General features: G+C 45.9%; 1 protein-coding gene across 1 annotated transcript in view; it reads left to right on the top strand.

The window, feature by feature from the left end:
- The window catches only part of LOC126472074 (sphingomyelin phosphodiesterase 4), a 200,193-nt gene that overhangs the window by 135,050 nt on the left and 50,820 nt on the right, over positions 1–14,323 (top strand). The window lies entirely within an intron of this gene.

The following is a 14,323-nucleotide window of genomic DNA, read 5'->3' as shown; positions in this document are numbered from 1 at the left end:
GGCCTAGAATGGAAACCAACAGAATCACCAAGAAAGCATTTGAAGGAACTCTGCAGACAACAAGACCATTGGGCCGACCTCGTACAAAGTGGAAAGATGACATAGAGAAGGACATCGCAGCATTAGAAATTTCCACAGGGTGGAAGCAGATCGTTGATGCAGCGCGTGGTCTACAGGGCCTGTGATCACTGAGGAGAGAGAGAGAGAGAGAGAGAGAGAGAGTTGTTGTTATCATTGAAATAGCACATCTAATTTATTTACGTTGTTGAAAAAGAAACCTCTATGTTAAATCTATTAAATCAAATCAATTAAAGAACAAAGAACTCTGCAACCAAACAACATTGAAAGTTTTATAATCATAACTCTTGAAGTTATCTGTTCAGACATTAAGCCACAAAAGCTTCAATACTTCACTATAATTTTAGAACTGCCACTCTGAATCTGTATTTGAACATAGGGGCCAAATTGCCCTCAGCACATCACATTTTTTAATACTTTTGCACAACAAACCGTAGCAAAAATGGCGTGTTTTGGAGAGATCCTTAATGTGGTGCACCAGTTGAACTCTGTATTTCAGAACACCAAATAGGCATTTTAGCATAACAAACATTGCTTCATTGACTTGTATCAGCCAGTCACAATACAGAACACATGACGTCACAGAGACATGTGTCTTGTGGTACAACAGTACAATGAAAATGTTTGCAACAATATGTACTCAGTATTATTTTTACTATTGTGCAAAATGAAGTTGTGATAGCAGCGTGCTCTGCAGTGTAATTAGAGGTCTGATTGCCTGATAGATGCAAGTTAATCAGACTCCATTTTGGCTCAAGTGTTTTTAAAGCTAAATTGCTGTGTTTGTTGTTTTTCATGTTTATACTGCGTACTATGAAACTGTGCCGTTCAATTGCTGCACCGCATTAGAGGTGTCTCCAAAATATGAATTTGTTGTACAAAAGGGTAGAGAAATTTGATGTTGGCAGATAAAACTGTTATTGGCTGATGTCATATCAAGGCATTAGTTCCTTAGGCTGGAAATAAATGGTCATTTTAAACTTACATGCATACGTCAACCTTGAAAAAAAAATTAAGGACACAATTTCAACTTTAAACAAATAGCAGTTGCCAATATTAGTAACCCATTGCCTTCATGTTTACAACATTTCTAAACGGGAATGGTGAAAATACCAAATTTCACAACTTGTAAAATCTGGCAGAGTCACATTATATTCGTAAATCACTGATTTCCTGTTATTTGTCGCATTATTGTTTACATGAAATTTTTCTACTCCTAGCAATATTTTGTATTCCTCCTATTTGAAGGCAACTAAGAGAGGGTAGCTACAACCAATTTTCTGTGTCTAAAATTGAAGCTGAACCAAATGAAATACATTGAAAATTGTAGAACTTTTTTCGCAATTTGAGAATAAATCATCATTGAACAGGAATGGTATGAAAAGCTTAGGAAAGCATAATCTGATCTAGACGGTTATTACCTCTAAGAGCTCAGAATTTCTTGTGGACTTTTAGCTACAAATTTTCCTTATGTAATAAAAAATACAAACAACCAAGTTTCAACAGCATCATGTCTTTGTTTGGCATTGTGCCAAAGTTTGCACTGTCAAATTGTAGGTGATTTCAGAAGTGTGTACAGTAATTAGCTAAGTGGTACCATTGATGCAGGTAAGATCATCACTGATAACTGTTGTCTTTCAGAGGGAGAAGACTTTCTCATTGTCATCATGGATTAAGTAATAGTATTAAAATGCTTTAGCAGGACGGTTCGAAAGGAAAAATTATGGATTAGGTTACTAAAGATAGCCTGCCTGAAATACACTGAAGTGCCTAATAAATCAAATTAGGTTTGTTATTCAGATCTGTTGTCAATGTTCTTCATCAGCAGATTGAAGAAAAGGAGGAATACTTTCTGTATACTATGAGTCTGTTACACAGATATAATTACAGCAGTTATCGTCACTTTTTAGTATGAAATTTCCTGAAAATGAAGAAAAATAAGTCTGATAAAAAAAATAATTCCAGCAAGATACGATCATTGTAAATCTGTTGTTTCACTACACGTTTCAGCATTTTGATAAAAAGAGTGACCTAGGTACAGACAGAATTGGGAGCTTTAATTTAATTCTTTCAAGATGTTGAAGTTGTTAATATTCAGTCTTTACACTGATTATTGTTTTAATTGTTAATTTTACCTGTTTCATATGCTGAAGAGCAGACTTTGCTTTGGAAAATGTGAATCAATATGGGAGCTACTAGCAGATATCGGTTACCGTATTTAGTAAATACACACCAAAAAAAGTTTTGCATCACCCCATTTCATAGAACTCTTGAAGATAGACGTTGACTGTGGATATTGTATCACAGGCACAGTCCCTTTGACTGTTCAGAGATGTCGCTGAACCCACCCAAAGATGTAAACAACTATGCATGATCAGCGCCTATTAGAAGGAGGGGGCCCGACAGCTGATCAGTTCCAGTCATTCCACCAGGAAGGAGGTACACGGCTCATGTTCTCTGTAGTTCAACCCTGCCTAGATGGTCAATACCGCAGTTTGATCGCGTTCACATTGTTCCTTTGTGCCAGGAGGGGCTCTCAACAAAGGAAGTGTCCAGATGTCTCGGAGTGAACCAGAGTGATGTTGTTTGGACATGGAGGAGATACAGAGAGATAGGAACTGTCGATGACATGCCTCCCTCAAGCTGCCCAAGGGCCACAACTGCAGTGGATGACTGCTGCCTACGGATTATGGCTTGGATTAACCCCAACAGCATGTTGACATGTTGATTAATGCTTTTCGTGCAGCCACAGGACGTCATGTTACGACTCAAACTGTGCGCAGTAGGCTTCATGATGTGCTATTTCACTCCCAACGTCCATGGCGAGGTCCATCTTGGCAACCACAACACCATGCAGTGTGGTACAGATGAGCCCAACAACATGTGAATGGACTGCTCAGGACTGGCATCATGTTCTCTTCATCGATGAGTGCATATGCCTTCAACCAGACGATCATCGGAGACGTGTTTGCAGGCAACCTGGTCAGGCTGAACGCCTTAGGCACACTGTCCAGCGAGTGCAGCAAGGTGGAGGTACCCTGATGTTTTGGAGTGGCATTATGTGGGGCGACATATGCTACTGGTGGTCATGGAAGGCGTCATAATGGCTGTACAATGCGTGAATGCCATCCTCTGACCGATAGTGCAACCACATTGGCAGCATATTGGTGAGGCATTCATCTTCATAGACAACAATTTGTACCCCCATCGTGTACATCTTGTGAATGACTTCTTTTAGGATAATGACATCGCTCGACTAGAGTGGCCAGCAAGTTCTCCAGACATGAACCCTATCGATCACACCCGGCATAGACTGAAAAGGACTATTTATTTACGACGTGACTCACCAACAACTCTGAGGGATCTATGCCGAATTACTGTTGAGGGGTGGGACAGTCTCGATCAACAGTGCCTTGATGAACTTGTGGATAGTATCCCACGACGAGTACAGGCATACATCAATGCAAGAGGGCATGCTCTGGGTAGTAGAGGTACTGGTGTGTACAGCAATCTGGACCACCACCTCTGAAGGTTTCGCTGTATGGTGGTACAACATGCAATTTGTGGCTTTCCTGAGCAATAAAATGGACTGAAATGATGTTTATGTTATCTATTCCAGTTTTCTGCACAGGTTCCGGGACCATGGTGATGCAAAACTTTTTTTGGTGTGTTGCTCTTGTTTTGCAACTTGTGAAGACAGTCATGGTCTGATATGGTAACTTAACTGTCTGTAGTGCCCATACGTCATTACACTATCCATGTGGATATTTAACTGTCTTCCAGCAAACAAGCCCATTTTCTGACTCAAGATTTTTGGTGTTGAATATGAATATGGCCCTTCTGAATCTGTCAATTCCAATTGCAGTATCAGGAGGTTGTGGGTCAGGGAGGTGGGGAAAAAAGAAACAAAAAAAGGAGAGAAGTGAGGAATGACGCACAGATACGTTGGCAGAGGTCTGCAAATAATCAGGGTGGTAGATGAGAATGGGGATGAGATGGTAGGGCAGAGGGGGTAGAAATTGTTGGGTGGAGGGTGTGGAGACAGTATGTTACTGCAGGTTGAGGCCGGGATAATCATGAGAGCAGAAAATGTGTTGTGAGTGTAACTCCCACCTGAGCAGTTCAGAAAAACTGATGGTGGAGGGAAGGATCCAGATGGCTTGGGTTGTGAAGCAGCCATTGAAATAAAGTTTGTTATGTTCAGCTGCATGTTGTGCCAAGGGTGGTCTACTTTGCTCTTGGCCACAATTTTGTGTCGGCTGTTTGGTGGGCAGTTGGTTGGTTGTCATACCAATATAAAAAAAAGCTGTGCAATGATTGCAGCAGAGCTAATAAATGACATGGGTGCTTTCACAGGTGCCCTGGCTGCTTGATGGGCTAAGATAAACCTGTGACAGGACTGGTATAGGAAATGCTGGGTGGGTGGATTGAGCAAGTTTTGCAACTGGACCTCCCACTGGGATATGATCACTGTGGCAAGGGGTTGGAATTTGGAGTGGCTTAGGGATTGACTAGGTTGTTGTGGAGGTTAGGTGGACAACAGAACACTACTTTAGGTGGGGTGGCAAGTATGGTGGGTAGGATGTCCCTCATTTCAGAGCATGATGGTTGGTAATCAAAGCTCTGCCAAAGGATGTGGTTCAGTTGTTCCAGTCTGGGGTAGTAGTGGGTGCTGAAGGGGATATTTCTTTGTGGCTGGTTTGTGGGGGTGATGCGAGGATTGGGGGTTGTGAGGGGAAATGGCATGGGAGATCTGTTTGTGGACTATCTCTAGGGGATAGTGTCTGTCAGTGAAGGTCTTCGTGAGATACTCAGCATACTGACCAAGGGAGTTTTTGTCACTGCACCCCAGGTGGCCATGCTATATGTTAGGGATTTCTTGGTGTGAAAGGGGTGGCAGCTGCCAAAATGCAGGTGCTGTTAGTGGTTGGTTGGTTTAATGTGGACAGAGGTGCGGATGGAGCCATCAGAGAGGAGGTGGTTAACATCTAGGAAAATGGCACGCTGGATTGAGGAGGAGCATGTAAAGCAGATGGAAGAGAAGGTGTTGAGGTTATGTAGGAATGAATATAGGGTGTCTTGGTCCTGTGTCCAGATCTTGAAGATATCATCAATGAACCTGAAGCAGACTAGGGGTTTGGTGTTTTGGGAGGCTAGGAAGGCCTCCTCTAGATGACAGATGGCCCACAAAAAGATTGGCATAGGACGGTGCCATGCGAGTGCCCATGGCTGTGCTGTGGATTTGTTTATATACTCTCCCTTCACATGAGAAGTAATTGTGGGTTAGGATAAAGTTAATGAGGAGTATGAAGAATGAGGCAGTGTGTTAAGAGACTGAAGGACATTGATAAAGGTAGTGTTCAATAGCGGTTAGACCATGAGCATGAGGGACGTTGGTGTATAGGAAGGTGGGTCAACAGTGACCAGTAGGGATCCAGAGGTAAAGGGATGGCGATTGTGGAGAGTTGGTGCAGGAAGTGGTTGGTGTCTGACATGGGAGGCTAGATTACAGGCAATCGGTTGGAGGTGTTGGTCAGTGAGTGCCGACATTCTTTCAGTAGGAGCACAGTAACCAGCCACATTGGGGTGTCCATTATTGTTGGGTTTGTTGATTTTGGGGAGCATGTAGAAGGTGGGTGTACAGGCTATCACAGTGTCAAGGAGGGGAATTGATTCAGGGGAGATGTTCTGGGAAGGGCCTAATGCTTTAAGCTGAGTTTGGAGTTTCGGCGCTTATGATCCTAGTTGTGTTTTGCAAGCTAAAGCAAAACAAAACACAGCAGAGATTGGAGTTAGTGTTGTGCTTCTGGGATGGGATCACTCTGGCAAAATTTATAGGTGGAGGAGTCAGACAATTGGCAGAAGCCTTCTGCCAGGTAGTCACTGCGAGACAATTGGCGGAGGCCTTCTGCCAGTCAGTCACTGCGATTCTTAAAACAGTGGTGGAACCTTTGTTTCAGGTAGGATGATTAGGTCAGGATTTGTTTTGAAGTTGTCTGGCTGTTCTTTCTTCTACTGTTAGGTTGGTGTTCTGAGAAAGAGACCTGGGGAAAGGTGGTGAGGCTAAGTTGGAGGTAAGGCGGCCAAGGATGGTTAGGTGCGAGGGGGAGATCATGGCGGCATGGTGGTACGAACTGGAAGAGGTAGGGTTCTGTGTTGGAATTAGGGCAGTTTTGGTTGGAGGGGTTGGTGGCAAAGAAGTGCTTCCATTGCAGGGATCGAGAGGAGGAGAGTAGTTCTTTGACAAGCCCACCGTGTTTAATTTTGTGTGTTGGGTCAAAGGTGAGGCCTTTGGATAAGACTGAAACATTTATGGAGCTGAGGGTTTTGGTGGAAAGGTTAACCACAGTGTTATGGGAATGTTTTGCCTGTGGATTTTGGTGGAGGGTTGATAGGGAGTTTTCGGCTATGTGACAATTTGAAAAGGTAAGCTAGGCAGGCTTTAGCTGCTATGAGGGGTGTATGAGGAGGAACACTGTAGGTATGATAGGTTTGGGTAGTGGTGCCCCGAGACGGCAGTAGAATGTCAGTAGGTTGGATAATTTATGGAGGTGGTGTCAGGAATGCTCCTCCAGGTGCTGGTGAGCAAGGGATTCAACTTTAGAGATGTGATGTATAGAGTTGTAGAGTAGCAGTATCTTGCAGAGGGAGCAGAGGTGGTTCTGGGATGCCTGTGCCATGGAGATGTGTTCTTGCAGCACCTGATCTGCAAGGGCCAGGAACTGGCAGAATCTGGAAAGATGTAGATCTCCGTGAAAGGAGGTGTTGGATCCATAGAAAGGCCATTTGAGGTGATTCCATAGTTTAGGCAGCATTTGAGAAACAGGATGTGGGACTGGGTTTTGGCCAGGGAAAGGGATAATTTTCTAAACTGGTGCCGAAAGTTGGAGCAAGCGTCCATTGTGGCAGGAATGGTGCAAAGGAAAGGGGAATGACCCTAAAATGGGCAAAATGGGTGTTGATGCTTGTGAGAGGAGCGGGATAAGTAAAGACACACGGCAACAAGCACATAATGCACAAATATGTAAAAATATGTTAAAATACACAAAATATGTGAAACATAGTTAAGCTACCCACAAATACGTTAAAAATATAAAGAAACAGGGATGAAAATGAAATGATGAGGTATGGGAGTGTGAGTGTGAGTGAGTGTGTGTGGTTGTGTGTGTGTGTGTGTGTGTGTGTGTGTGTGTGTGTGTGTGTGTTTCAATGAGTGAAGGGAGGAGGAGGAGGGGGCGGGGGATATGGGTTAGCTCGAGAATCAAAGGTTCGTATTGCACGGGCAGCTGTGGAAAACAAAACTCTAAAGTAGGTCTGGATGTGGGATGAAGTGGGATTGATAGGAATGAATGTAATTAACTATCTGAGGAAAGAATCTGAGGAAAGAATCTGGGGCATTAGGTATTGCATCGACAATCTTCACAGTCACGAAGTCTATTTTGTGCGTGGACAGTTGTTGATACAATGTGGTTCGGAAGGAGATGTGGTTTTGAAGGCAGTGGATAAACACAGGAAAGAAGAGAAAGAATGAACGCTAAGAAGAGTAATGCTTTAGAGAAGAGTAAAAAAAGAAAACATACAGGGTTGTAGAATGGAAGAAAGCCATTCAGCAAAAATCCAACAATGGTAATTCCAGGTAGAAATGTAGGAAAAGAAAGATTGCTACTTGCCATAAAGAAGACATGTCAAGTTGCAAGGAGCATTCGTCTCTCTCTCTCCCCACCCATACACTACTGCCCCTTCCCCTTTACCAAGCCCTCCAGATTTTTGTTTACATCCCAAGTGATGTTGCATTCATGCCCAAGCTGTTGGAGTTGGCAATAGTGCGTGTGCGTGTGTCTTTACTGATGAAGGCTGTGGCCAAAAGCTATATGTGAGTGTCTTTTAATCGTGCCTGTATGCAACTTCAGGTGTCTTCTTTACAGTAAGTAGCAATGTATTTTTTCCTACATTGTTGATATTCCTACCTGGAGTTTCCATTGTTTGATTATTGCTAAATGGCTTTCTTCCACCCTACAACCCTGAGATGTTTTCTTTTGTTGCTCTTCTCTATAGCATTACTCTTCTTAGTGTCTGTCTGCACTTATAACTGCGCAGTTGAGTGCTCCGCTAACCAAACATCCTTAGTGTCCATTCTTTCGTGTGTTTATTCACCACCTTGCAAGCCGCATCTACTTCCGAGCCACACTGTATCAATGACTGTCCATTCACAACACAGACCTTGTGACCGCGTGGATTATTGATGCAGCATCTAATGCCACATATTTTTTTCCTTTGTTAGTTAATTACATTTATTCCTATTGATCCCACTTCATGCCTCATCCTGACGTACTTTAGACTTTCATTTTCCAGCCTTGCCCTTGCCACATGTACTTTCAATCCTCAACATAAACACCCCTCCCCCCCCCCCCCCCACCCCCACCCCCACCCTCCCCCCAATCTCTTCACTTATTGCAACACACACACACTCCCATACCTCATCGTACCTTTTTGCCCATGTTTTTAATGTATTTGTGCGCAGTTTTATGTGGTTTCACACAGTTTCATGCATTTGTGCCTATTTTTGTATATTGATGCCTGCTTCTGCGCGTCTTTACATACTTTTTATGCATTTTTATATGTCTATTTGCTTATCCAGCACCTCTCACAACTATCAACACCTATTTTGCACATTTTTGTGTTATTCCGTTTTCCTTTGCACCATTCTTGCCACAATGGATGCTTGCTCCAACTTCCTGCACCAGTTTAGAAAAGTACCCCTTTCCCTGTCCAAAACCTAGTCCTACATCCTGTTTCTCAAGTGCTGCCTAAACCATGGAATCCCCCCAACAGCCTTTATCTGGATCCAATCCCTCCTTTCACATTTATCCACGTCTTTCCAGTTTCCGCCTGTTCCTGGCCCTTGCAGATCTGGTACTGCAAAAACATATCTCCATGGCACAGGCATTCCAAAACCACCTCTGCTTCCTCTGCAAAGATACTGCTACTCTGCAATCCCTACTCTTGACATTGCATCTCTGAAATTGAATCCCTTGCTCACCGGCACCTGGAGAAGCATCCCAGACATCACCTCCATAAATTATCCAACCTACTGCTGCCTTGGGGCACCACTATCCAACACCTATCGTACCCACAGTGTTGCTCCTCACACACCCCTCATAGCAGCTAAACACTGCCTAGCTGATATTTCCAACTTGCCATACCCCCCCCACCCCCCCCCCTCCAAAAACTCCCTACGAACCCTCCACCAAATCCTGGCTTTTGCCCTACATCCAAATTTAGCCATGGTAGACTTGAAACTTCCTGGCAGATTAAAACTGTGTGCCGGACCGAGACTTGAACTCGGTCCGGCACACAGTTTTAATCTGCCCGGAAGTTTCATATCAGCGCACACTCCGCTGCTGAGTGAAAATCTCACTATGGTAGACTTGTCAAAGGCCTACTCTCCTTTCCCCACTCCCTGCAATGGAAGCACTTCTTTGCTGCCAATCCCTCCAACCAAAACCACCCTAATTCCAACATTGAACCCTGCCTCTTCCAGTTCATACCATTGTCCAACCCCCATACGGGTCCGGGAGTTAGAATAGGTCCGAGGTATCCCTGCTTGTCGTAAGAGGCGACTAAAAGTAATCTCACACTTTTAGGCCCTGTACGTTCAGGTCTCATTTTATGGTTTCACCTGCCACTTTCCAAATTCTACAGAAGTGCGGGCCATAAGGGGAAGGATGCCTTACCTGGTGCATAAGTTATCCATAGTTCCCTTAGATTCGATCTGCTGAACGTCTTGTCATGGCATTGCATCTCCACCTGCGGTTCAACTATTTGGGCGAGGACACTTTCCGCGATATGTCATCTTCTTCCATTGTCTCCTGTCCTCTTTTGCCCCCGTGACTATTGGATTTCTCTGTGCCCAATATTCAGCATGGTAACCAGACCATTGTTGTGGGGCCGTCATGTACCCATTTGATGGTAGCCCCCCTGACAACCCAGGGTTTGCACTGCTGATGCCTGAGTGGTAAACTCCCCATGTATGCAAAGGAGTATATGCTAGTCTTCCTGGGGCATCAGGACTACCAGCAATGGCCATCATGCCAGGTGCCCTTTGCTGTGGCTGGCTGGCACCCGTGGGGGGAGCCCCTGATCAGAGTGGGTGGTATCAGGGCGGATGACCAACAATGAAATGGACTAAGTAATCTCTTCCTGGTGAGCATACGGCACCAGCAGTCTTTAAGAAGGGCAAGATGGAGTACAATGCTGGCAGATATGACCCTAAATCATTTCCCTCCCTCGCTACACCATGGGAGAAACATAGAGCTGCAGAAAGAAGAGAGCCATATTCGACTTGGTATTCAGTCTGTAGCAGAATGGATGGGACTCCTTTCTACCTATGAACCCTCAGATTTTTGTTGAACATCTTGAGGATAAGTTTGGGGAAGTGACAGTGCTGTTCAAGATGAGAAGCAGTGCAGTCTTGATTCATACAGCATCCCCAGCCCAATCACGGACGTTACTCGCTTGTGACCAGCTGGGTGATATTCCTGTCTCCGTCACTCCCCATAAAAGCCTCAACATGGTCCAGGGAATTATTTTTCCATTGCGACCTCCTCTTGCAGTCTGACGATGAGCTCCGCGCCAATCTAGAACGGCGGGGTGTTCATTTCATCCAGCGCGTTTACAGGGGACCCGAAGACAACAGGGTTGCTACTGGTGCCTTCATCTTGGCCTTTGAGGGTGATTCATTGCCTAAAAAGGTCAAGGTGATGGTTTACCACTGTGACGTTAAACCGTACGTCCCTCCGCCTTTGCGGTGCTTTAAGTGCTGGAAATTTGGGCACATGTCTTCCCGCTGCATTGCCAACGCCACATGTCAAGACTGCGAACTTCCACTGCATCCAGATACTCCCTGTGGACCTCCTCCCACTTGAATCAACCGCAGAGAGCAGCACTCCTCCTGCTCGTCAGACTGCACAGTATGCCAAAAGGAGTGGAAAATCATGGAGAACAAGACCCTGGACCCGTTGATTTACCAAGAGGCTGAACATAAATTTGAACAATTGCACCCCGTTCAATTGACTTCCACATACGCTGCAGCTACAGTACCATCGCCACCACAAATACTAGTTGTACCACATTCTGTGCCAAGAAAAGTGGGCCCTCCAGGCCTTCAGAATACATCCACCCCTGGGCGGTAGGGGGAAAATTTCCTTCCATTGCTTCCAGAGTACCTACTTCGGAAGCAAGGCCCCACAAACGCAGGGGATATCGATCCCCTCCCCCCAGCTGGAGAAGCAACAGCCTCCTTGGCTCTCCTCATGCGGAAGGGGTCCCTTGGGACTCTCTCTCCCAAGGTCTCCACTAATGCCACAGCGAACACTCGCCAGGGGCTAAACGAGCCAAAAACTGCTGGACAAAGAGCTTCACGGTCTACCTCCGTGCCTGAAGCTACTTCGGATAAGTCCTCCCAGCAAGCCCCTAAAGAGAAGCGAGAGGGCAAGCAAACAAAGAAGTCCGCTGAGGAAAACAACTCTCCAGTGGCCCTAACATCACCACTCCCTACCAATCCTGCACCTGCGGGTGAGGTGGAGATCTCAGTATCCCCTGAGGATATGGATCTCACTGATGCCTCATCCACAGTACAAATGGACACAAACACTCAGTCGGTGGCAGGAGGCAACCCTGAAGCGTAAACTGCCTCATTGACTGTTTCGTGCCTCTCAGTCTCACAATCCCATCATCCTCCAGTGGAATTGCGGCGGTTTTTTCACCACCTGGCTGAGCTACGGCAACTCTTAAGCCTTACACCTGCTTTCTGCATTGCCCTCCAGGAAACCTGGTTCCCGACAATGCAGACCCCTGCCCTTCGCGGCTGTAGGGGATATTACAAAAACCGTAGCAACTATAATAGCTTGTCGGGTGGAGTTTGTGTCTGTGTCCTGAACTCGGTATGCAGTGAACCTGTGCCCCTTCAAACCCCTCTTAAAGCTGTGGCTGTCAGGATAAGGACAATGCAGGAAATAACTGTCTGCAATGTATGTCTTTCTCCAGATGGTGCAGTACCCCTGCAGTACTGATTCATCAACTCCCTAAACCTTTCACACTTTTGGGAGATTTTAACACCTATAACATTCTGTGGAGTGGCACTGTGCTTACTGGTTGAGGTAGAGATGTTGAAGCTTCCCTGTCTCAACTTGACCTCTGCCTCTTAAATACTGGAGCCTGCACACATTTCAGTGTGGTTCATGGCACTTACTCGGCCATTGATTTATCCCTCTGCAGCCCAGGACTTCTCCCATCTGTTCACTGGAGAGGCCACGATTACTTGTGTGGTAGTGACCACTTTCCCATCTTCCTGTCACTCCCCAGCACTATTCCCCTGGACATCTACCAAGATGGGCTTTAAACAAAGCAGACTGGGACACTTGCACCTCTACTGTCACTGTTGAATCTCCTCCTTATGGTACCATCGATATGGTAGTTGAGGAGGTCACTAGAACGATCGTTTCTGCAGCGGAAAATGCGATCTCTTGTTCTTTACCATGTCCCCGGCGAAAGTCAGTACCTTGGCGGTCGCTGGAAATTGCTGAGGCCATTAAAGAGTGTCAGCGAGCTCTACAGCGACATAAGTGGCACCCTTCCCTAGAGCACCTAATAGCTTTTAAACGGCTCCATGGCTGCATTTTCCAGCTTATGTAAAGGTGGAAACAGGAGTGTTGGGAGAGGTACGTCTCGACCATTGGGTGCCATATGTCACCTTCCAAAGTCTGGACGAAGATCAGACGTGTTTGTAGGTACCAGACCCCGATAGGTGTTACTGGCATTAGCATCAATGGCGTGTTATCTACCGACACAAACACAATTGCCGAGCTCTTTGCTGAACATTATGCTCGAGCCTCCGGGTCAGAATATCCCCGACCATTTTGCACCCTCAAACAGTGGATGGAAAGGAAAGCCCTCTCATTCACAGAACATCACAGTGAACCCTATAATGCTCCATTTACGGAGTGGGAGCTCCTCAATGTCCTTGCACATTGACCTGACACAGCTCCTGGGCCAGATCGGGTCCAGAGTCAGATGATGAAACATCTCTTGTCCGACTACAAGCGACATCTCCTCATCATCTTCAACCGGATCTGGTGCGAAGGCATCTTTCCATCGCAATGGCGGGAGAGCACCATCATTCCAGTGCTCAAACCCAGTAAAAACCTGTTTGATGTGGATAGCTATCGGCCCATGAGCCTCACCAACGTTCTTTGTAAGCTGTTAGAACGTATGATAAGATGGCAGTTGTGCTACATCCTGGAGTCACATGGCCAACTGGCTCCATGCCAGGGTGGTTTCCGCCAGGGTTGCTCTGCCATTGATAATCTAGTGTCCCTCTAGTCTGCCATCCGAGCAGCCTTTTCCAGACACCAACACCTGGCTGCTGTCTTTTTTGATTTACGAAAAGCTTATGACATGACTTGGCAACATCATATCTTTGCCACATTATATGAGTGGGGTCTCCAGGGCCTGCTCTCGATTTTTATCCAAAATTTCCTATCGCTCCATACTTTCCGTGCCTCCCATAGTTCCCCCCATATCCAGAAAACGGGGTCCCGCAGGGCTCTGTAATGAGTGTATCTCTATTTTTAGTGGCCATTAACGGTCTAGGAGCAGCTGTCTGGCCATCGGTCTCACCTTCTCTGTATGCAGATGCATTTTGTACCACTTCTCCAGTACTAGTGTTGCCCACCAGCACCTATAGAGAGCCATCCACAAGGTGCAGTCATGGGCTCTAGCCCACGGCTTCCAGTTTTCAGCCGCGAAGTTGTGTCTTGTGCATTTCTGTCGGTGTCACGCCGTTCATCCAGAACCAGAACTTTACCTTAATGATGATCCACTCACTGTAGTGGAGACATATCTATTCTTAGGACTGGTTTTCGATGCCCGATTGACTTGGCTATCTCACCTTTGTCAACTTGCTGGCAGCACCTCAATGCCCTCTGCTGCCTGAGCAACACCAACTGGGGTGCAGATCCCTCTATGCTGCTGCAGCTCTACAGAGCCCTTGTTCTAACTCGCCTTGACTAAGGGAGCCTGGTTTACAGTTTGGCGATGCCCTCAACATTGTGTTTACTTGCCCCAGCGCACCACTGTGGCATTAGCCTAGTGACGGGAGCTTCTGGCAGCACCTTAATGCCCTCTGCTGCCTGAGCAACACCAACTGGGGTGCAGATCCCTCTATGCTGCTGCAGCTCTACAGAGC

The sequence above is a fragment of the Schistocerca serialis genome, chromosome 1 (genome assembly GCF_023864345.2).
Source record: "Schistocerca serialis cubense isolate TAMUIC-IGC-003099 chromosome 1, iqSchSeri2.2, whole genome shotgun sequence".
Taxonomy (NCBI): Eukaryota; Metazoa; Arthropoda; class Insecta; order Orthoptera; family Acrididae; genus Schistocerca; species Schistocerca serialis.
The sequence above is the reverse complement of the archived record's forward strand: the minus strand, read 5'-3'. Positions and strand labels throughout refer to the sequence as shown.